Source organism: Diachasmimorpha longicaudata, chromosome 17, assembly GCF_034640455.1.
Source record: "Diachasmimorpha longicaudata isolate KC_UGA_2023 chromosome 17, iyDiaLong2, whole genome shotgun sequence".
Lineage (NCBI taxonomy): Eukaryota > Metazoa > Arthropoda > Insecta > Hymenoptera > Braconidae > Diachasmimorpha > Diachasmimorpha longicaudata.
Window position 1 is genome coordinate 3,974,405 of NC_087241.1, and position 24,978 is coordinate 3,999,382.

The 24,978-nt window shown below is 37.5% G+C and overlaps 1 protein-coding gene across 2 annotated transcripts in view; it reads right to left on the minus strand.

Annotated features, from left to right (window-relative positions):
* LOC135170415 (teneurin-m) overlaps nucleotides 1-24,978 on the minus strand; it is a 138,590-nt gene that overhangs the window by 36,082 nt on the left and 77,530 nt on the right. Inside the window, exon 1 of one of the 2 annotated variants that reach the window (XM_064136206.1) lies at nucleotides 23,714-24,135. The exons of the other annotated variant lie outside the window; for it this stretch is intronic. The gene's annotated coding sequence lies outside the window, so the exon portion shown is untranslated. Of the gene's footprint in view, nucleotides 1-23,713; nucleotides 24,136-24,978 lie in introns of those variants that run through there. 2 annotated transcript variants of the gene reach the window in all.

Genomic DNA, 24,978 nt, shown 5'->3' on the forward strand with positions numbered 1-24,978 from the left:
GTAAACGATCCTGGAAAAGACGTTATGCCTTTAGTCTTCTCCGCTACGATTTATTTCTGGCCTTTGTTTTCAACAGCGTCGTTGATTATACCGTAAAATACGTTAAAATAAAAGTTGTAAATAAAGGGAAAGGTGGGAGAGAGGTGACGATGGTGTTATCCAAGGAGAAATCTTACTTCACACGATGAAATTCGTTTTGCCTTTTTTTTTATGGGGTTTCGGGGGATTTTTATTGGGAAATTAAGATTTGGGGGTTTATGGAGTGGTGGAGAAAAAATAATGAAATTTTAGGGAGAGAGGTGGGGAGAATTGCGTTGTTTATTTGCGGTAGAATTTTTGAAAATTTTTGAGGTATTTAATTTTGGTTGAAAGGTCAGGTTTTTTAGTTTTGGAAAATCCATGAATTTTTGTCACTGATTTCTCAAAATTTTTGATTAAAAGGGAGCATGCGATTACCATATGCTATGGAATAAATTTTAATAGAAATTCCAAGATATTTTGTAACATATTTTTAAAAATATAAATTTTTAATCTGCGTAATAATGATACTGCTAGGATAACAATAGCAGCATGTTTATTGCACGGATATTGTAGTTCTGTTTTTAGTCAGGATTAAATCCTGAAAGTTGAACCAATATTGACCCAATTTTTTTCATCTTTTTTTCATTGTTCCATCTCCGTAATACATTTGAACGTACGAACGGGAAAAAACAAGAGAATCCAAAAAATAGATGAGGGGAGTATTCTCATTCTGTTGATTCACCTGTCGATGTTATTCTATTTGAAGTGAAATACATAAGACAATAACACTATTTATATCAACTATCCCTGAAAATTAAATTTTTTTCCAACATTCTGACATTAAATAAAAAATCAACCCAATAAAATTCAATGATTCAAACGCTAAAAACAATGCGGATGAACTAAAAAACTCGGAAACTCAAACCCTGAATGAATAAATGAAGACAAAAAAACTTCTTGATGCACCCCAAGTCCAAATGTGAGGACATACGGTACGATTTTGAAAGGAAGAAAATAAAGGAAGAGCAACCCTTTAGGAGGAGGTAACCAGGGGACGCCTTTTTCCGGAGGGTAAACGACACATGAAAAAAAAAAAAATGAAATGTATGAGGGGGCCCAGTGAATTCAGAATTGGGGGAGCAACACACAAATTGCTAGGCTGCCACTCAAATTGGCCCGACAACGAACAATCGCCTCCTATTACCTCGCATTTGTCGACACGCCGCTATTTTGTACATACTCGTTCTATATATCTCGTGTTACTTGGGAGCTCGACTGTGTAGGAAATTCCAAAACAGCGCGAAGGATGGAGGGGAGGGGAATAGTAATTCAATGGGAGAAATTTAAAGGGGGAGAGGGGGATAGTCTTTCGGTATGTTCTTGGCGGTTTTAAGGCTGTATGACGTGTTGGAAGGGTGAAATGCTGTTTCATTCTTCACCTGCATCGAACACAAATTTGCATTATTGTGTGAACACAGAGAAAAATCAGATAATTTTTATGATATGGTGTGACACGAGAGAAGTATTAGGTAAAAATTACGAAAATTATTTTCCCAAAAAGTGTATGAAATTCACGAATTTGGCATTGAAGAAAATTATCAGAATATATTCACGATGATGTGATTCTTTGAAGGGAAGAATTCCATAAAATGTCACGGGGGTTAATCGATTTTTAATGGATTTTGAGTTTTTTATTTGAGTGATGGTTCTGAGAATCTGCCATGCGTGACGAAAACCTAATGAGTCTTCTCTTCTTTATTTCTCATCAGAACGAACGTGCCGGAAGGGATTTAGGAGCGCAGATCATGTGCTCGAGAATTTCAAATGTCAAAATATGACAGCCAGATGGACATTTGAGAATTTGTTTTTCTTTACTCCTGGGGACAGTTTTTTTCGTCGTAAATCTCAAGTGAATTTTTTTTTTTCCGTTAAAAAATTGTCGTGGGAGGGACGGAGGACATGAGAAGTGTCTAATCGAGTGTAAAGGAGGTGTCAAGATACACCGGACAGTTGGATAAACAAGAAGAAAACATGTGCCCGCCCCCTCAGGAAGATGCTTTGTTAAAAGTCAAGAACATTGTCGGTTTAATACGAACAATTAATTTTCTGAGATACCAGAAATTATATGATTTTTAATTTAAAAAATTACCCTCCCAAATCGAATTTTTCCCCCAAAACTTCACCTAAAAGTGGTTGATTGTCATTTTCTCCCACTTTTCTCCCTCCACATGTCTAATTTTCATCCAAAATTTCTTTCCGTCCAGTAATATCTCACCAAAAACCGATCGATCTTCGGATTTTTTTTCTCCAAATGAAAATATCTATTCGAATGAAAAACCGCAAGACTGTTTGAGGAGAGATTACGTTTTGGATATACGTTGGTTTTATCAACTTGAAAAGCAGGTCATGGCGGTTCGCGGAAGCCGTGAGCGGCCCTTCCGGTTAGCGCCTCTGATATTTCCATCCGAAACTCCTCCACTAGGGAAAAACCAGATACCAAGACTGACCGGCTGCGGCTTCCAGACGAAACTCGAGATATTCACGCTATCTACGATCTCTACGGTTTACCGAGATATTTCAAGCCCATTAGGGTGTACTCTTTCCCATCTCTGTGGCTTTTCAAAAACGTTTGACATTTCCAAAAGGCTCTAAAAACTGTTTAAAAGACTCCCTGAAGAAACTTGATTGCAATTTAAGATAAATTAGCAACAGCTTCAAGGAGCGACAGATTCCGACCCAAATTGAGTGACAACTCCCTTGAAATATGAAACAAGAAAGTGATTCGAGACTTTTCCTTTGAAATAATTAAATTCCAATTGAAATTTTACACCTGTCACCTGCCCCACGAGTGTTTCCGGGTGTCCATTCATTTTTAGTAAAAAATAATTCGTTAAAATTTCAATTATCGACTCAGTGACCCACACTATATGTATACAGGTATGTAAAGTAAAAAGAGACCGATGAAAAAAAATATTACCCTTTTTTTTAATGAAAGGGATGCACCGGACGCCATAAAAAAATTATCATCGACGTGAAAATTGTCTCGTCAAACAATTGTTATTTTTTTTTCTCTCCCTCGTTTGAGGGAAGTTGGACGAGGGTGAGGTTCTAGGTGGAATGCTTTTACAGGAACACGGCTTACCACTATACCACTCTAATTATCGAGCGTCGTGCGTCCGGGCTCATTCCGTCTAGGAGCAAAGGATCCCCCCCCCCCCCCCAGCATCTCTTGTCGGTGGGATCAGACTTAGCACCTCTCTGTGGATATATCCCCTTTGGCATGAGCACACGACATGCTCGATTCTCAGTTTGATATAGTCCAACCAACGGCCTTGAAAACAAAGGATGTCGGCACGTGAGTGGAGGTGTTGGAACTCCTGGGGTGGTCCACCAAGTGGAAAATCACCTACTCGATGTGGGAGATATTTTTTTATATTTTGAATTGAGTATTTGATGGGATTAAAATTGCCATCGTAGGACAGTCACTGTAGAAAGTGTATATGGGGTAGAATGGAGCAGATTGAAGGACAATTTTTGAGAGTTTATGGTCTCAGTTGATTGATTAGCGGTCAAACTATAACTGGATTTTGTAACTATTTTTAATCATGAAATATTATGAAATTTTGGTAATTAATTTTCGAAAGTAAAATGGACAATCGAGTTCATTTTTGGTGGTTGTATGCGATGATATGGCTTTCACTTTAAATAATTTTTATGTAAAAGAACTATTGAGCTGTTGATTTTTGAAAAATTGGCATCAGCGACGCTTTAATTAAATAATTAAAGCTCATGGTAGTCATAGCACTCGACGTTTAAAACTCATGGCATTTTATTTTGATCCTTTCGAGGAATATTTCAACCGTAGGAGACGTCTGGTCATAGACATACAAATGGTCGACACCTACGTGATGGTTTCTAGTAATGTTTGACAATGGTTGGAATTAATGACACTTTAAAACCGAGAGACCGACTATTATACTCTAGTGAAGAGTGAAGCTCAAGTGGCGAGCTTTTGGTTGACGTTGAAACTGAGATTTTTCATGGGGTGAAAAGGCATCAGTAGATTTTCTCAAATATTTTCCACATGAAGCCAGAGGCTTGAGAATCCTTTTCGAGAATCCTTGAGGAATGAATTTTTAAATCAAATAGTAGATGAGTAGAAGAGAATTTTAGAATTACATACACTTCAGATGACGTTAAGATTCTGAAGAATATTTTTGAATCTCTTGTGGCTTTAATTATTTAAGATAATAAAAATGTTTGTGTTTCTATCGTGCGTTCTCAAAAGTCAGGTCTCGATTTGTTTAAATTTTTGTGTGTCAAAATATTCTATATATAATATATTATATAAATCTTTTTATAAGTCATTAATTTTGTTGCATCATTTTCCATCCTCTTATTGATTCCGAAACCGTCAAAAAAATCATTTGCATTGACAACTAAAGTTATTCCGCAAAAACTTTTTAATTAAAAAACTGTTCGTATAGCAGTCTGAAGCGCACATAAGGTCGACTTGCTTCGACAAGCACTCGTACGTTATTGGATTCTCATTTCAGGGCAGACTTTGCCCACTTGACGAAAAAAAAAAAAATGTCGGTATCAGCACGCACCCGTGGGCACTTTCTGTCTTATTGACCGGAGCCCTTCCGCCCTTTTCCCCCTGCGAGCACAGGGATGAGGAAAAAAGGTGCAAGAAAGGAAAAGTGAGGGGATATTTGTCGACGAGCGAATCCTTTCTCCAATTTTTTATCCCAAATTTCCTATTGTCTGCACTTCAAATTTTCCCGTAATTTAATAAAACCATTTGACGATTGGACTTGATGGCTGAATATATAACAGTCTAGTACATACTGAATAGGAATACATATATACTTGACTATTCTACAATCCCAGCAAAAGACTGATCCCAAGGACTCGAGTGAAGTTTTAAAAATTTTAATTTGATATGTAAACATGCTGATCAAGATTTTTTTTTTCTAGTAAGAAATTCCTCAGTGGACCACCCCGGGTTCCACTAATTGCCTCGAGACCCGTCAAGTTCAGGAAAAGATATTATCCATGGGTTTCCTCAGTACTGATGATTAATGGATTCAAGCCAAGGAGTAAAAGACGACTTGGAGAAGCCTTCAAAGTCCACCCACCAAAAACTTTCCTCTCGGGAACGATCAAAACGCGATGAGTACCCCCTATACGACAATCTGAGTGACACTCTCAATCTCTTGACAATTTTATATTTCGTCGTGGAAAGTTTCCAAGGTTTTTTTTTTGCAACTGTCATAAATAATCCAACGATTTCCAAAAAAAAATTGTCACACGTACGAACCAAAATGACGAGCGTATATTTCAAGATTGATTTTTTCGCTGTTGTTTCCTCACAAAATTATTGCAATCGTTCACTACTATAAATAAATTTAAATTGTTTATTCCTTGTTGCATAGAGACCGATTATTGACCGCGGCTAATGGACATTTTTTGTCATTTTTCCATTGAATGGAACAGTAGAAAAATTATTTCTCAATTCCAAACTGACGAATCTTTTTATTGGATGGAATGACCGAGGGAATATTTTTTTATAATCCCCCTTCTCCCCCTCCCCCTTCCCCATTGTTTCCACGTTGATCTGTTGATCAAAGTGATCAAACCCAGCACTATAATTGCATTGAAAAAAACCGCATCAATCGAAGCATATCGCCGGTGATGCTTGAGAAAGAAACAGGAACATTTGCCATAATTTCCAAAAAAAAAAACCCGCCCTGACCCTCGGATTTGTCCTAAGACAATTTCCTCAGGATCGTTGGGAAAAATTCAGGCTATTCAAGATAATATTGACGCATATGACTCAATAGAAATTATAACACCACCAGTCATTGTTATGTTAATGGAATAATTTATCCTCCTTCAAATTTCGATGAGTAATATTATCTTAGGGACGAAATAACTAAATTCATATTTATTCTTTTGAATTGAAATGAACAAGAAAAATAAATAAGTCTGAGGACGACGATATCTATCTGTCACTTCCCTTTTTTTCATACCTCCAAAGTTCTCAAATTCTCCTTATCGTTGCAGACAATATTTATCTTATCGATGTCTGGGCCCTTTGACTCTAATCCCAAACTAAAATATTCCAGTTTCGCTATCTTTTGGAGTTTCTATGGACGTCGTCCGTTGGGATGGAGATAATTACTCGATTCTATTTTCTAACGTTCCTTCTCGTCTCCGACAAAGTGACTCAACTGTAATCAACTTTTTTTTAAAAAGATAGTGGGGTTGAAACCAGAAAAACATTCTCTTGATAGTATTTCTTTGAAATTGTATGTCACACCCGGGTCACGAGTTCATCGCTCCTCTGTAATGTCTTTATATTCCAATAGAATCACCCGGAGAGAAAAATATCTGTCTCAGAAGAAAAATCGTTTTCAAGACAATTGATTTTTTTACTATTTTCAAAATATCGTGGATGTGTTGATTGTTTAATGTTCAGACAACAAATGGTCTTCCAAAAATTCTAAATTCTACTTCTAATTCCGAAAATTCTTTTAACATTTTACGACAGACATTTTTCTACGCGATCATGTGATAAAAATATGTAAAAATAAATAAAATAAAAATATTTCTGATACAGCCAGAGGAATCTAATTGTTAAATATTATGACAATAACAAATAATCATCACAACTCGGTTAACATGAATTTCTGAAAGAGCCCTTAAACGCTGTCTCTCTTATCCCTTTATGTCGGCAAGCCCTCTCGGCAAAACTCCTCGACCTTAGCCAGACCAGAGCTTTACCAATGGATCTACCAGGACCCTTGAGATACTTCACTGCACCCTGTAGTGGGTTATCTTATCACTCACATAAGTACACGTTCGAGAATCGATATTTACGCATGTGAAAGTCTGGATAACGCATATCATCTATATTTTTTTTCTGATAGAAACGAAGAAAATTCTTTCGATTGTATAACACCCGGAACGAGAGTTTGGGGGTTGAATACGAGGGTTGGTATGCATGGGTAGATGAAGATGGGGTGGGGAAAATGCGTGAAGAGGGTGGTAATCCTCTATTCCACGGATTTTCTCGCCGTTGAGCATTTTTACGTTCATTGCAATTCATTGCTTATTCGGAATTTGTTTGGCTCTTCGTGTGAGTTATTCTAAACCTTTTCCCTTTTTTATTTCGATTGAATTCAAATTTTATTTATTCCCAGGGCCCAGTGAATGGTTTGGAAAATTTATGGAGAACTCAGTCTTATCACTATGATATACTTTTTTATATTATTATACGTGGGGAGAGAGAAAATATTGGCCAATAGCGTATCGATTGGTTCCATTTTATTTTTCAAGACAGAACTAATTTTTTTTATTTTATTTATTGTTTCGTTGATTTATTTAAGAAATTTTATACGATAATCCAATTTTCGATTTTATGTTACGATGTTTTAGAGGGGCTGATACAGCTTCACCTCATGTGAAACAATAAAAATAGAATAAAAATCAAATTAAAACTGTCAACTTTTCAATAATCATTGAATCTATAGAAAATAAAAAATTAATGGCAAATTGATATGTAATATATCATCAAACGATTGTTAATGATGCCTTGTAGTTGCATGCAAGACTGAAAAAACTAAAATAAACTACTATTTTAATTTATGGGCCAGTGAAAAAATTAGAAAGTCAAAGATATTTGTTCCGGACACGGTGAACATTAGAAAAATATTGCTAACAAATGTCCTCGTGCTTTCGACTGACAAAAATCATCATCTGTTGAACAGACGTTTCAATCGTACGTCAACCAGGTGAAGTATCCCTCTCTCATTTTATGATTTTCCACCAAAAACGTGACGATTACAAAAAAAAAAGCCAAAGAAAATGCAACTACATCTGGGATTGGCACACTTCACATCTGCTTCCTCAGAGACTGGAGACGTAGATCGGTGAACGATTGTTGGATGTCACGTCGGCGGTTGGATGGCCAGGGGGAAGTTGGCGGCACGTGGTGGCCAAAAGGACGATGTGTTGTGACGCCGGAGACAGCAAATGGAACGAATTGCACCCAGTGAATCTCTATGTGGCGTCAAAGAGGATGAAAGGAGAGGGAATGTCTGGGCTCTGAATTTTTTTTTTTTCGTGTCCAAACCACCCAGAAATTGAAGATACAACAGTGGATTTGGTACTGAGGGACGATGGTCCTGGTCATTGTTCTCATTGCGGGAAATTTGCATCTCAAGACCAAACAGTTCTACGGGGGGGCTTCACAGACGAGGACTCAACACAATGGAACTGGGGCCTTCTGGATACCAGACAGTGTGCACCCTGCTGGGTGGTCATTTTTTTTTTCCACTGCATTTCTTGCGGTGAAATTGAGAAACTCTGGAGAACTTGTGAAGCATGTGTGGAGATTTACATCGAGAAGTGAGGGACTGAATTTCGGGGCTAATTGTTTTCGAGGATCATTAACTTGGAGGAGACACTGTTGATGGACAACACAACTCATGGCCATTTGGAATATAAACAAATAGATTTACGGGGGAACCATGTGGTGAGAAATATTGAATGGTTTTTGTGGGGTTAAAAAAATAATGATGAATGAGGATTCCTAGGGATGTGGTGATATCAGTGATATCGTTGATAGACCAACAACGTATGGGAGAATGTAATCAGGACGAAAGTCTCGAATGAATCACGGTGTCGTATTTAAAAATAATAAACTCTGACTTCAGATCATTAAAAAAAATGTATGTGTAGAAAATGGGAAAAATCATATCTATGAATGATTAGTCAACCATGCGCATGCCCTATCTTACCCTGGGTAATAATAAATACTCTAGAAAAAGTCTTGTTTCTCGTGAAATTCCTTCGGAAATAAATCATCCAATTTTTGGTTAAAATATTCTAAGAATATATATTGGATATTTTCAGATTTTTTTTTTTCATATACCCTCAGAATAACTGTATAAAATATATCTAAAGTTAGTAACTATGTATCATCGTAATATAAAACCACAAAAATTGAGTCACCTCGGGATATCAGAAAAATTTTTCTCCGTATACGATAAACTAGCTCCAGGCAAGACATATCGAAGAACTTTGATAGTGGATTTTCCTTCTCCTGTCGACTCAAGTTTTCTTAGTGGGGTAAAAGGAAATTTGAATCCCATGAAGGATAACTTTGTGCTCGCATCGAAGATAGACGTATCTCTCTTCACATCTTTCTGACCTGGTTTCACGGGTTTTGACGCTCAACTGGGTGGGGTGAGGGGTATTAATTCGTTCTTGGCTTCTTGGATTTTTCGAGGGCTTTTAGAACGCACACGAAGGGCCTTTCAGGTATCCAGACTGATTGGGTGAGGTCTGTTAGAGGAATCACACTTTACAAATGCCCTTTGTTCTGGTCATTACACAGTACATTGTCCCGAAAAATTTGTATTTTCAAAACAATGACTGAAATTGCGCCACAAAAAAAAGGACGACAGGTCAATATGGAAAAAATGTAGATATTGAGGAATGTCAACCGCACTTCTGTTAGAAAAAATTTTTTTTTACAATAGATTGGAATTATTCAGAGGCTGTTCGGAAGTACTTTTGCATATAGATGAATGTACATTCCATTCAATGTATGGAATTCTATGTATGGTAAATTTTTACGCCTCCGCATGATGAAAAAGAATGGAATAAAAATTACAGGGGAAGATCGTGCCAGAGAAAAAATTTTAAAATTGAAATTTTTTCAATTAAATATTCCGAAACGATAGAAAATTAATCCAGTTAAAAAACAACCCTTGAAACAGACTAATTCCGGCCAAAATGGAAAAATATAAACTGATTTGAGGGCAAAATGAGGCTCATTCACTGATGACTGCGACACTCAAGTCTTCTCGAGACTGATAATATATAATGTATTATATACTTTGCCGATCCATCCTCACACAAAAGTGTTTAACCAATACCATCGATTAAGACCTATTTGAAACTCTGAGAAAAATCATTTGTTATTTCAGTCCTTGGGGCCTTTGAACAGAACCAGGAATATGAAACAAAGTGGGGGTATTACCTCTCCAAAAAAACGTTGAAAAAGAGCATCAAAAGGTTCAATTTTATTATTTCGAGAAGGGGACCGCCTCTTTGAGAATCTGATCCCCAGATAGAATGCATTTAAGTCTGTGAGGCACGTGGAAAAAAGACCTCCAACGTTTTACTGTCTATCTTCTCTCTACTTCTTTCTTTTTTTTTTTCTAAATCCCCATTTTTGCATTATTCGATGGCGCCTTAGCGTTGTACACATACATACATTTTGCTCCTGAAAAACGGTTTTTTGTTTGTTCAGTCACTTCGCAAGGTACTCACAATTACCCCCAGGGCATTCAGGTAAGAGCTTGCATCCTGTTTTATATTTATTTTGTCAATTTTATAGAGCCATCCCAGAATGAATGCGAAGAAAAATAGTAAAAATTGGGAAAAATAGAATTATCTGGTGTGTTAGTGTAGGCGGATAGTTTTTCATGAAATCTTAGAGCCACTGCTTTTTCAGCTTCGAGTGAGCCCATTGATTTTGTTATTTTTGGGTATTATAGCTATTAATAGACGTTAATAACTGTCCTATATTGTGCGGAATGACCCACACAGTTAAAGAAATTTCCCAGAATTTTCTGAAATTTTTTATCGTGTCGTGATAAAAATGAATCGCGGTTCCATTTCAATTTCAAAAAATTCGATGTATTTTTTTAACAGAATAATTCGATCATTAAAAAATGGAACAACATTTTTCCTCTTAATAGCTCTCAATCAGAGCTTCATTGTGAAGAATCAAGTTATCCGTAACCCCAAATTTGTAAACAAAAACAGGTAAGTTCCGGGGTAGAGAACAGATGCTGAACAGGTTGCGAAGCGAGAGGAGCCTTGGGATCTCTTTTTTTTATTATAAAAAGAAATGAAGTGGTTCACGTACCAAACCGCTCTCCGTATGTCGTCTGTTACGGTAGTCATCGGGTTATAAACACGAATTATGGGTCAGCGCTTATATGGCCACATTAGTCTCCAACCCTATTCGGCTAGTTCACGGGATATACAACGGATTCCCTAAGGGTTCCCTTCATCGTTTTAATCTCGAACAGTCGTTAGGGTGATTATTTATATCTTCTATCCTACTATTCATGGGATTTCCGCTATAATTCAAAATCTTATAAAATTTCTCTAATGATTTTGGTGAAGGGAGGCACCTCGTCGGTCATAAATTAAGATGAAAATTGGTGGTAAAACTGTACAATCCAATATTTTCAATTTTATTGTACTATTTTACCTTCAACTATTCAAATAAATCATAAATGAGAAGAAAATTTCGCGAAGAATTAGATTGAAATATCCCATAAATTAATAATTAATCACTTATGACTTGAAACTAATAATTATTCCTATCACAACTATTTTCCACGCAGGCTAATGATTTATTTTACTGCTTTATCAGCAATAAAAATATTTCTATTTAAAAAAACTCAATACGTTGAGATATCAATTAATCTCGCTCCACTACTGGATAAAAAATCAAATCGATCTCCTCTCAATAAAAGATCCGATGTATATAATTTACGAAAAACCTTCGACTCATCGAGGCAATCAATTTCTAAACCATCAATTCCACATACCCTCTCGTCTCACCCCACAATTTATCCAGCATTCTACATACCTGCAACAGAAAAATGAATATCACCCATGAGAATGACAGGTCAAACAATGACATCTTTCGAGTGTCTCATTGAAAAAAAAACCACAGTCATTAGACACCTCTGCGTATTCATCATTTTAATTTTTCATTTTTTTTTTCTATCAACCCCCGACACCCCTGTACGAGCACTGTCCACTGAAAAATCATCAAACTCAGCGATTGTTCGCTCCCGTTAATTTTCACCCCCATGACACCATCGGTGCGTGAATAACAACCCCCATATCATTTGTTAAATATTTTTTTAACTCTCACTACTCGCGATGACAGTATCGAGCCCCTCCTTTTAATAACCCTCAACGGGTGACGGGGCTAAATTCATGAATGAAAATCATCGATCCCGTGTGCACAAGATATACTTGAAAATTCGCTCAGTTTTTTTTTTTCTTTTCGCAAGTTGGGACACGATGACTCCGCAGTGTGTCGGCGCAGAAAGACCCGGAACACGATGGCAAGGGGGAGGTGGGGTGGAGGGTCTCGGTGTCACCATCAATCTTCAAGGGTTGAATGGGGGATGGAGGGTGCCAGAACGTCGTATCACACCATCTCCCCTGATACGAGAGGCAGAGTGTGGCCGATACCCTTCTTGCGACGTTCCACAAGGTGACGCGCACCCTTATTCTCTCTCCCTCCTTCGCCCACCCACATCTCGGGGCTGGGTGAAATTAAAACACATCCGAGGGATACTATTACTCGGGGTGAACCCAGAAAATCGGAGATAATGTCTGTATTAAATGACAGGAGTATTATTTAGATGTAGAAAAATATTTAAGGAAAATTACGGCGTCAAACGGTGAGAATTTTTTGAAAAAGTTACCCCTTCGGTTGGTGGATGGATTTTTAACTGAAATTATTTATGTATAATGATTAAATATTACTTTTGATCATGTTGGGGAGGATAAGTAATTTTTAAGGCATATGGGGATGAAATATTTTGTTCAGGAAAGCGTGAATTTGTCCAAAAATCATCAGGAAAATTCCATAAAATTTTGATTTTCCTGTTGAAACTAATAACTTCCTATCGAGAAGTTGAAAATTAATTGTTTAAATCTGATTCGTCGAAATTATTTACCGTTAGTAAACCACGTGAATCAATGACCGAGTCATCTGTTTAATTGAACCTTGAAAATAAGGGATTATGTGACCCCCCCCGGGTGCATCAGTGGGGGAGGACAATGTGGCACAACGGGTACAACGCGGGTGGTGCAGCGTTCATCGAATTCTAAATGCATCATTTGAATTGTTTGATTATAATGCGAGAGAGGAGTTTCGGGTGTGACGAATCGGTCAGTGAGTTTCGCTATGTGAACCTTTAACTGTTGTTCACTGGGTAATCATCGATGGAATTTTGAATTAATGCTTTTCAGTTGTGATTGTGCCAGCGTCATGGTCACGTGATTCATAAATTCGTGTGGTGAATTAGTTAGACTACAAAGCAAATGACGCAGGTGAATTTCCTAAATCTTCTTTGTTAATGACGAAAACGTCGGGAGGCGACGAAAAACGTGACAAAGGCACAAATTGAGATTGTGGCCCATTTGCTGGGCCAATCTCGATGGAAATAATATTAAGGATATCCAAGAATTACTTATAAAATTAAAAATTAAATTCCTCTACTTATTGTAGATAAATAAATAATATAAATTATTCAAACTCCTGAAAAATCTATTTTTTATTGCCCAAATTTATTACTCGCCTGACTGAATTATTTTTATCAAATCAAACCAAAAAACTCTGAAAATAATCCATCCGTTAACCAACATTTTCCTTTGAGTGTGTGAAAAAAAATCTGTCCTCCAGTTGGAGCCACAGAAAAATATTTAAATACCATAGAGTCTCCTCATCCCCCTGTCCATTAAGAAAAGTGGGAAAGCCAAAAGAAGGGTCCAACAATACCAAGGATATCCCCCATCCCCCATCTCATCGAGACTATTTCGCATGACGTAGCAGGATGATACCAAGTGGGCCACATTACAGCTCCATCCACTGTACCATGACTAATTGGATTTGCAAGGTAAGACATATATTTCTTTTTGTGTTTGCCAACTATTGTTGTAACAACCGAGAGTGAATTCTACCTGAGATCTTCATTGAGAACGTTGTTTATCCACTCCTCGTGGTCAACGATGAAAGAAAATGGTAATATGAAAAACAGCCTGAACAAACTTGAAAGACGATGATTGAATGTCATGGATCCTTGATATTGTATGCTAGTCCAGGAGGTTCAACGGTTGACTAATGGGTATACTAATCGACGTTAATTTGAGTCCCAACAGAGCTTCATTGCTAGACCTAACGAGTCTCATTGACAAGCACGTACAGAGGAACCCTACCATGAATATTACGTATTCTGTTCGTCGATAATCAACGCGAATACCTCGAGTACTGGGTTGGATGGCCGATGTTGCCACGTTGTAATTACAATTGTCTTAGCCCTTTAATCACCATCAGTGATGGTAATTATCATGAGAAGAAAGTCAGTGCTTTGGATCATCTTGAACAATATTGATCCATTTTTTAAAAATCATTTTACGAGACTATGCGACCTACAACGAATTGACGTACAGTATCAGAATTAAGGTTCTATCATGAGGATTCAATTTTCGATATTTTTTGGGGATTTTTTTTTTCCTAGACAGACCTCATCAGTAGCTTCAAAAAGTTCCCCAGAATCATTTTGATTTACCGTCCCAGTCCTGAGATATATTTTTTACCATTTCGGTAAAGGCAATCGTACTCTCATACAGATATCAATTATTAGTTTCATTCTTTATTATTAAAAATGCCTTCGATATTATTATCTGAACCCAGAATTTTTTTTTCTCATCAGGAAGATCTTTCGAGGATATTTCGCAGTCAAAAAAAATTCTAAGTGGATGTTAATGAGAATAAAAAAAATTATCGGCTTTACTCAATCGCGAATGGACAGAATTTTCCTGTAAATATTATCGCACGAAAATGTTCTAACGCATTTCCCTAAAAATTTCTATTTGAAAAATTAGTCATAGATGCGATACGTTGGAGAATCGTGTCGAATCAGTTGTTACACACTTGAAAGTGACACATGACGTATTTTCGTTTATTGTTCATCAATCAGTGTAGACCCGAGCGAGAAAGAAGGGCGGATGGCTGGTGCGCCCTACAAATCTTGAGTTTTTCAGTTTCTGTATGTCAAACGAAATACAACACCGTTGTATAGGAAGAGGATGGCGTTTACTCGTGTCAGGCCATTAGCTATTTACGGAAACGCCACTGCAAATGGAGCACAACGGTAGTTGTCGTTCTACGCGCCATTCCTTGTCGTTGATCCGTGCGGTCCGACAAGAGAGAAAGATAAAGTGGAAAAACAAAGGGGGAAAAGGGCTTGGGATACGAGCTGGGACACACGCCGGCCCCGGAAGGAACGACGCGATGAGAAAAAGATAAAGAAACGAGAAAGACGAGGGAAGAAAAGAGAGAAAAAAAAAGACAAGGAAGGGTTGAGGTACGTCGTACCTTTTATTTCGGGAAAAGCAATATACCGACTGTCTCTGGGGTTGAACGGGTAAACGAGCGTCTTGGGAAAAGTCGAGGAAGCACGAGGTAGAACGAACAGAAACGAAAATTACGACAATCTCGAAATATCCCAGGTTTTAGAGGGGAAAAAACAAAAATCACGATACTTTCATCTTCTGGGGCTCTCGGTAGTGTTTTTTTTTTTCTCCGTTGGTCAGTTAGTTTTGTGGGACTGAGAGAGACGATGTACTGAAGATTACATTCTTGATTGAGGGCAAAGGATAATGCGAGCAAAATGTTACTGTTTTTGCGGATTTTTCCATGAAAGAACGTGAAATTGACGGAGTGAATCAAATAATACTTTAGGAAAATGAAATTATTTGGAAGATATCAATCAGATCGACGTGAAAAAATCGATCGTTATAATTTCATCCCGCGTTGATCTTCAATCTCGAATAGTCCAGACAATTCCATAAAAAATGGAAATAAATTTTATCATTATCTTCAACGTCCGCTCGTCAGTTAACTCTGAACTCGAGCAGCTGTTTTTTTTTTTTTTCGACAATGGGACCTGAAAATCTGGATCAAGACAAGCGAAAAAAAAAAACATTGAGAATCGAGACGATCGTGGAGATATCGCCGGGACGAGATGCATTTTCGAGATAATAACAAAAACGAAAAAAAAAGTAGAAAAAGGATGTGAGATATAGAAATGAGAGAGGACAAGTTAAAGTGTACCCCTGAGTTGCAGCGCGAATTATTACGAGAGAGTGCCAGTGAGAATGGGTCACCCCAATATATATAAACGCCAGGTGTTCCTCGTGAAGGATCAAAGAGATTTTAGGGCTACGATTTAACCGGGTGCCCACAGTGTATATAAACTTCGAAATGGTTTGTGGTGCATATACATTCAGAGGAAAGGGTAGTAAGAAAAAAAAATAGTGAAAGAAAATTTATAAGAAGAAGTGAAAATATCTTGGTATGAAAGAAATGATTAAACTGACACGTGATAAATTTTACGAATAGAAATTAATAAAATTAGAGTCGATAAACTAATAAATAAGTAATAATAACTTGAATAGTAATAATAAATAAATAGCCAAGAAATAAGAGAAGTTTATGCAAATCTTCCAATTAGATGATTTCTAGTTGGCCTGCAAAACGTGACGAATCGTGCGGCGTTCTTTGATTAACGTAATGAACGGTCCAATTAGACGAACAGCCGGATCAAAATGCGTGCCAGTATGCTATTCCCGTGCACGTCAGAGGCCAAGTGCAAACGAGATAAAAATACCATTAAAAAAAAAAAATTGAAAGTATTAAAACGAAAAAATAAACCATATCCATCCGCCTATTTAAAGATTCTTCAAAGACTCCCGATTCAGACATTAGAAACTTCGCAAAAAAAAAAAAATGGCGCATAGAAAGGGAGGAGGAGACAGGGTGAGACTTTATGCATGTCAACCCGAGGCTCAAACGATAAGAGAACTCACGGTAATTCGATTCATATTCGACCGGAAGACCCTCATTCTTCATGGTTTAACAATAGCTCGAGCTTCTCAATAAAAACAATGTCAAAAAAAAAATTCCCCCAACTCGTAACACTGGCTGAACCTCACAAGCCTTCACCCGCATAGGAAAAGGAGTTTTATTTTTTCAACTTTTTTCATTTTCAAACCGGAAGTTACTGATTTCACATGCCTTTCATTCTCGAAGACAATCTCAAAGTAGAATTTAATTGAAAATTGTCTAGAACTTTTGATTATTTTTTTCAAAATATCTGTCAAAGTTCTCAAAACCCCAACATCTTCACCTTCCTCAAGATCTTATAACTCCTCGAAAATTAAATAAATATATCATTATGATCTGAGGTCACTGGAGGTTACCAGAAAAGTTCAGAAATTTCATTTCCTTTAATTCACTTTTCACACTCATTTCCTATATTTTTTTGTTCTCATTTATCCCCATACGAACGTGCAATGAGACGCCTCACTGGGCCGTCGATAGTTTCCCCGAACGTGACAAGAACCTCCAACCCCCTTCCTTTACCCCTCTCCACCCCATTGCAACCCTCGTACAACACATTCGTACGACATTCACTGGTGCTGGTGAGATGACAGACAGACGACTCTGTTAATTTCAACGGTTGACGATAAACGGTAGTGAGAAAGACCCAGAAATCCCTCGGTCTCACTTCTCCCACCCATAACTAAACTTGTATGTGTACGGTTATAGTACTAGATACAGGAAGCCGTAAAATTCGATAAATCGATAATGCCCGAGTAGGTTACCAACACGCGAGTCCGGATAATTCAATTTCGATAATAAATGAGATATTGAATTGAACCAATATATCTAACCCCTCCTCATGTCTCCATTTTGGATTTTATTATCTCCCTCAGTCTTCTCTTCACCTGAAATGATGAGATGACTTTCAAACGTCTCATTGATAACGTCATTTATAATTTATTTATTTCAGTTGAAGGTTTTTATAAAGAAAGGGTAGAAATGGAGAAGATGAGATAATGTTTCGATAATTCAATCCTCAATTATGTCCATTAAAATTGACATATATTTTTCAATCCACTCATTTCCCTCAATTTTATATCTAATTCTACTGTTTATTTATTCATAACTAGGGGCTGTTGCACTATTAAAAGTTGAATAGCCCAACAAACTAATGAAATCAAAGTTTTATAGTTCCTGTGAGTGACTTCTGATTTTGCAGAAATTCCTTCACCCTCGTAAAACCTCCAATCATGCACACTTTTTGGAAGCTTTAAATAAAAAGTCAACCTCGGCGTACCATATATCGAGCGATACACAAAAGTAAAGCATTCACCGATTGAGCCACCCCTCTAGTTTCAAATTAGAAGCAGTCACGCGATGAAAGGTTGTAGGTAAAACTCCTACCCATTTCACTCGACCAGTTGAAAACTCATGGTAAACGAGAAAATAAAACTAATTCTTTGTATTTTTATTGAGGCATATCACGAATTACCTAGAGAAAGTTAAGAGGTCTCTATACGGGCTTGCAAGTTTTAAATCGATTCTGCTGTGGTTACACAATGTCTCAGGACATCATTACCTCCATGAAAAAGTCCTAATTAAATCTCATCAGTTTCATTAAACATATTTATCGACCGAATGATCCAAAAATTGCTTTTCCAACCCTTAATTTATGGTTTATTATTTATTTACCCCGCTGAATGCTCAAAATATTGCGAATTCGTGAGTGAAAAATGGCAGGTCCTGCTTTACTCTAAATATTTAAAGTATCTGAGGGTAAACAATAAACTAATTTTTTTTTCCTGAAGTATCCGGATTTTTTTTATTGGTTGTTGCCCACACATCCCCATTTTCGTTCGTTTCCTCCTCTCTCCGAGCTTCATCCTCAAGAGATAGGTGAAATTGCAGCAATGAAAGCTCAGTAACGCAGATAGGGCGTGCAGATAGAATGGCCAAAAATGTATATATAGATTGGTAGATAGAACACGCACATAACCATTGTCAAAGAGCCATAATGGGCCGGTGGAAAAGTCTGCGGTGGCGTCAAGATCCTTTATAAAAAAAGAGAATAACAACCTTTTCCCTCTGGCTCGTGGAGAAAACTTGTCAGGGGGGAGAGAATGTTATCGGTACGGTGCACGTGTAATTGCTAAAGTTTCTTCAATTGTTACGATTGTCAGTAACAAGGGAATTCCCCACAATTTAAATCTACGTAATGTCACTTTTACCGTGAAATTTTCACCTGAATCAAAAATTCAATATCTACAGATTGGCAATTAACTGAGTGAAACGAGTCGGGGTAATTTTTCGTTAAAATCAATCAATCTGAAGAATAATCAACACATTTCATAATTGAAATCTAATTAAACTCCACTGGTAGTGACTCCATCCAACAAATATAATTCTGCGAAAATAAATATTGCTCTCAAGTGAATGAATTTTTGTCAAAAAATGGATTTTGCCTCTCAGTTTAGAAATTCCGTACATTTATGTTAATCAAATTTCTCGATATATCCGGAAATAATAACCACTCCTCAGCGTAAATATATTTCTCTCAGTGCAGCCTCCTAAGTGGAAGAGATATGCTAATAGGACACTATTCAATTTACCCAGATCGATCGCCATCGCTCCATTTGAATGTATTTGGATATGAAAACTTGATGATGAAACTAGTTAAAGGGAAGAGCAAGAGGGGATGCAAGTAAATCAGAAGGGATTCAACTGGAATCGATTCTTGAACAGAGAGAAAATTGAGGGAAAACTGCCTTCCACCCAGTACATAGAGAGTTACACGCCCGGTCGCCTGCACATTCCGGTATATTTGGACAACATAGAGACCTGGAATGATGAAAGAGAGGTGACCGGGGGTATGTGCAAATGGCGGGATAGTTGCGCGCGTTTCCAAAACCTTCCCATCTATGCCCCCTCCTCCCCCCCGTCGTTTATCCATTCCACACATGCAATGCTTATATACGAGGCCTACATACCAAGCATTCACATAAACCTGACGAATCAGTTAGTGAGGATGGGGTAGAATGGATTTTCCTGGGGCTTCGGATCGCTCCAACGAGTCAGTTCGTTTCAATAATGAAGTGGACAATGCTGTGTGTGAGATAGCTCCAGTGACCAACCGATGCTACCTCACCTCGCTTTTCTAGAATGTCATAAAGGACTGACAATAGATCGGTGAAAAGGAAACCAAATAAATACCCCACCCCTCAGGTCTCATACACGAGAATTACATTAATGAAAGTAACTAATACGGAAACAATGGGATGGAACTTCCGGGATTTCGATAGAACAGTCGAGTTGATGATCAGAGATGAATCGGTTTTGGAAAATTCTAGGGGTGTGAGGGGGTGTTTTACGGGAAAATCGGGAATTTTCCCCGAATTTCTGTGAAACTTTAGAAATAACAATCCACCATAGGCCAAGTTTTGTTGCGAAAATTAGACATGGGAGGGTATTTTTTGTGATAAAATGAACCTTCGTCCTTTCCTTCACCCCCTGAAGGTCTAATTTTTACCTCAAATTTATTTCCGTATGAGGAATACCAACCCCTTGCATAAATATTTTTTTGTCCTATCCTAATGGGCAGTGGAGCCACCTTCCACTTGGTCCGAGTGAATTATCAACTGAGTGACGTAGTGTCGAGTCCCTTCAGACGCCAACATGTCCATAGTTTGGATCCAACATCGTAAAACTACCCCTCCCTCTCTCTCATCTTCTCTCACTCAAGCCTCAGTAGTGTGGTTGATTACGAAGAGCGGCATCCTTTTCACGGTAGTCGCATAAACGACTCTAACTTCAACCGAAACGACTTTATCGTTTGTTATATAGTCCATGGTCTATCTTTTCAGGACTAATGGACGAGAAAGCTGCCGGGACTTTGGACCCTTGTATATGTGGTTATTTAGGATACCAGAGAACTTTACGAACGGAATTTCGCTTATCGTTTATTAGCCCACTAACGCTGGTGGGACGTCTGGCGCTGTCTTATCATGACTTTTTGTGGTCCTAATTGGCCTTCTACTTAGGCTTGTTCACGACAAAATGAGTCACACATAAATTTTTTTCATATAATTGAAGATTAGAATTTTTTTTTCAATCGAGAAAAAATTGTAACTCATTGGTCTCGATCGACAACGACTGGTCTCGTTCGACTGATATCACATGTTACGATTAAATAATTAAATAATGTCATAGAGGGATTATATTTCGGAAAAGAGACCATGAATATGAAGAAGAGATGGTGGTAAGCTCGAGGGTGAATGGATGCTAGAAGCCGGAAACGTTCATCGAACACACGTCGGATTTTGAGAAACGCCCTCCATTATTCATGGTGGCGTTCGCGTGCGCGGGATTACCCTTTCTCGTTTCGACACCCGGTTTTCCGAAGGTGATGCACCTCCTCTCGTCATCCACAGGAGCCCAGGACATAAACGGAAAATTGATTTTCAGTCTTACCAATTGTGGTTAACAATTTATGTATCTGGGTCCCGTGAATGGACAGGATGTGCTAATAAAACGAGTGACCATTCGAGAAAGACTGCAGACAAACTTTGAAGGATTAATTGTTAACAAATTTTAGTAGAATTTGTTATTGTAAGATATCCCTCAATCTGATCCGTAATATTTTCGGAGGGTTAAGGATTTGGTGATGATACATTTTTAGATAATATTTGGGAATTTGTAGAGCATTTGCTTGAATTTTAGAAATTTTGTTAAAATATTTAGAATTGTCAGTCGCTCATGACCGAAAAAATATGAAATGTCAAAGGAATTGGCCGAGAAGATTCAAGACCCTACGATTCTTATCGATTCTCTGAACCCCAAATGGCAATCTGATTTGATCAATGATAAAGATGAGAGCAGATTAAATATAAATGAAACCGAAAACAAGAAAAGGAGTAGATAGCTGGGAATATTTAAATCGAACGATGATATCGTGTCTCATTTACTGTAACCCAAATATATCGTACAGAAAAATGTACCAGCAGGACATCCAGGGACACGAAATGCTTATTTTTAGGATTTCGTTTGATAATTTTAATAATGATTTAGCGTGGAGACTAGCTGAGACACGACAAAGATCCTCTGATCAAAAATGGCCTTCACTTTAAATGAATATTCTCCATCTTGATGACTCTCGTATTTCGTATTGTCATAAAAACAATGTCCAAAAGTAATGAAACAGTTGGAATAACTAATTACCAATATTTTCCATTGACTGCTAATAATTCAAATGCTAGGCTATACCAGAATGTGATTGCACATTGATTCTAAGAATTTAATTATTTTCTGTCGCCTCTGAGGTCTGTGGGCTTTACGTTCTGAGAAAGATGTACAAAATATGAGGTCATCAAAAATTAAGTCAGAAGAATGGATCACGCATCGCTCACGTGTTGGCATTTCCTGCGGTTTATTCTTTCTCAGGGCTTACTAATTATCACCAGACTTGGTTAGAATGATTAATTGCTGATAGGAGAGCATATGTAGTGTGGAAAAATCAAAAATTTACACAACTTTGCATAATAAACGAATTTGCAAATGGACACGGACTATAAATATTTAGAAATAATTTGTGAATATCTTAAAGGATTCGAGATAAGAGTCTAGCAGCAGAGGCAATTAAAAATCAGTAGAAATTAATCTTACGTAAAGATTTTAACACTTTGAATAATAATTCCAAAAAAATCTCGATATTAAAGCTTCAGAATTTGTAAGAAAAATATAACTATGGATCTTCCGTCCTATTTCTCAGTGCAAATGGATAGAAATCGTAAAATCTATCGATTTATCGCATAATTATCTTTCTCTCTCTTTCGATCCATTTATCGTCCTTTGAAAATTTAGTATAAAAAATTTTCGGTTCCAAAGGAAGAAAAATAAATAATTTAACAGGGTAGAATGGACCCCCGATGGTCAAAAGAAAGGAAGTGGAAGCCTATTTGCTCATTCTCTAAAGCGGGAACACGTACAGCAAAACTTATTAGACCTTAACACAGGGCTACCTCGTTTCGATAATAATTGACAGTATGAATGGATACATACAGTATGAAAATGCATCTCTCGGGGTCGTATTGTATCAATCTACAAGCGTGCATGAAACTCTGTATGTGTTTCTTCGTGCAGATTTGCTTTCGTTTCCGATAGAAGTAGGTGAAGAGAGAAACGTTGGGGGCATTGTATTATTCGCATGAATTTGATTCCTCGATGGGTCTGGTCATTAGTGAGTCCAGGTGCGTTTATATTGTCGCCATGGATATTCGAAATATTCCACGTGCCACCCCTGGTGGGATGGCACGTTATTTTACACTGTATCAAGTGCAGTTTTATAATTAATTTTGTTTTCACTCTTCACCTAATTAAATCTGCTATTTTAATGGGACTGGACTCGTGTTACATACCTGCAACATAAAGAGAGAACGACATTGGTTAAAATATATTTTCTTTTCACTCAAAATTATTGTGGATTGAAAAATTGCTGCTTTTAATAATTGCATCAATTTTACTCATTACAAAAAAAAATCAGGAAATTTCACTTGTTTACGATTTTAATTAATTCAACGGTGGAATTTTGGAGTTGTCGTTGGGGTTGTGAAAGCTTCCACTGAACTTTCAATTACAATTTTAATTATAATTTTAATTGGTTTTGGTCTTTTGAGGATAATCAATGGATCTAAGGACAATAGCTTTCGATATTTAAGTTTTAATGTTGTTTAAATCATTCAATGTCTCATCTTGACACCGAATAACGTCTTATGAATCCCTGAAAATTTCCGAATAAAATATTTTTCGCAATTTATCGACAAAAACGACTTGTTTATAGCAAAATTTTGGATTTTTGTTTGCGGAGATTTATCGTGGAGGTCGTTAAGAAATAGCCCCTGTCCCATAATATCAACAATTCATTATATTCGCTGTTTTTTTACTTTGTTAAGGCCTTGTTGATCCTACTTATTTTACCTTTGGAATTTGCAGAATAACTCTACTCCGCCAATACCCGATTTTCTCGAACTCACTTATCCACCAAAAACACAAAGGAGCCATGTTGTTTACGAACGGCAACACTCAAAACAATATTTTCCACATCACTCTACACCGACAATGAACTATTTCACAAAATTCACTTATCCACCAAAAACACAAAGGAGCACCCATGTTGCTATGGAATGGCGACTCAGAATAATATCCACAAAATCACTCGACTCCGCGAACCAACAATTTCACCAAATTCACTTATCCACGAATAGAACAAAGGACGAGCCATGTGGTGGGGCCAGGGCGACACTCAAAACGATATCTTTAAAATAACTCCACAGCTCCAATGAACTATTTAACTAAATTCACTTGTCCACCGAATGGACAAAGCAGGAGCCAGCTTGTTGCGGAATGGCGTCACCCAAAACAATAACAGGGGCGCCGTGGGGGGTCCGAGCAACTCTGGTCATCATGGACCAGTAGACAGTGGAGCCACCTAGTGCTCGTGTTTAATATCAAAGTGTTGAATTTTTTTAAAATCATTTATAGATCATTGAGAGCATACGGAGAAGACCAACATATTCGTGCAAAAATGTTGGTTTCTTTGTCTATTCAATTAATTCTATTATTTCATCTTGTTAAGTTGCTCCTTGAGTTACGTATTTGAAAAAAAAATTTTTTTAAAAGGTCCACTCAACATGAAAAGCTCTTCTCTCTTCCCTCGATCCTTTTAAAGCGACACTGGTCAATTTTGGGTAATATACGTCTCCTTACGGTTCTGTCAATATGTCAGTAAAATCGGATCTGTCGTTAGAGCATTTGGAAAAGCGGATTATATACGTCCGTACGTTGAGCATATAAAGAGGATACCATGGAAATAGTTATTCGAGCACGAGACCAAAGAAATTTGAGTATACACCGAGTCTCGAATTGTAAGGTCTCCTATTGCGATTTCTTTGTGTATCCGGAAGAAAGTGAAAAGTAAAGGATAGCGATAGAAAGGACACGATGGAGGGAGTGAAAAATATAGCCCGTTATATGAACTCTCCTCCTTAATCCCATGCAGTGAATGGAAGTGGGCCCTGGGGTCCGTTGTTATCGCGAATATTATTACGGCATTAGAGGACAGCCGGAGGTAGGGGATTACGGATCTGTACAGAATCCATTGCATTCCTCCTATACGTACATGCTCTGTCTTCGTCTGGGTGTAAGCTTGGACCGTAGGAAGATCCAAGGAATGAACTAGACAT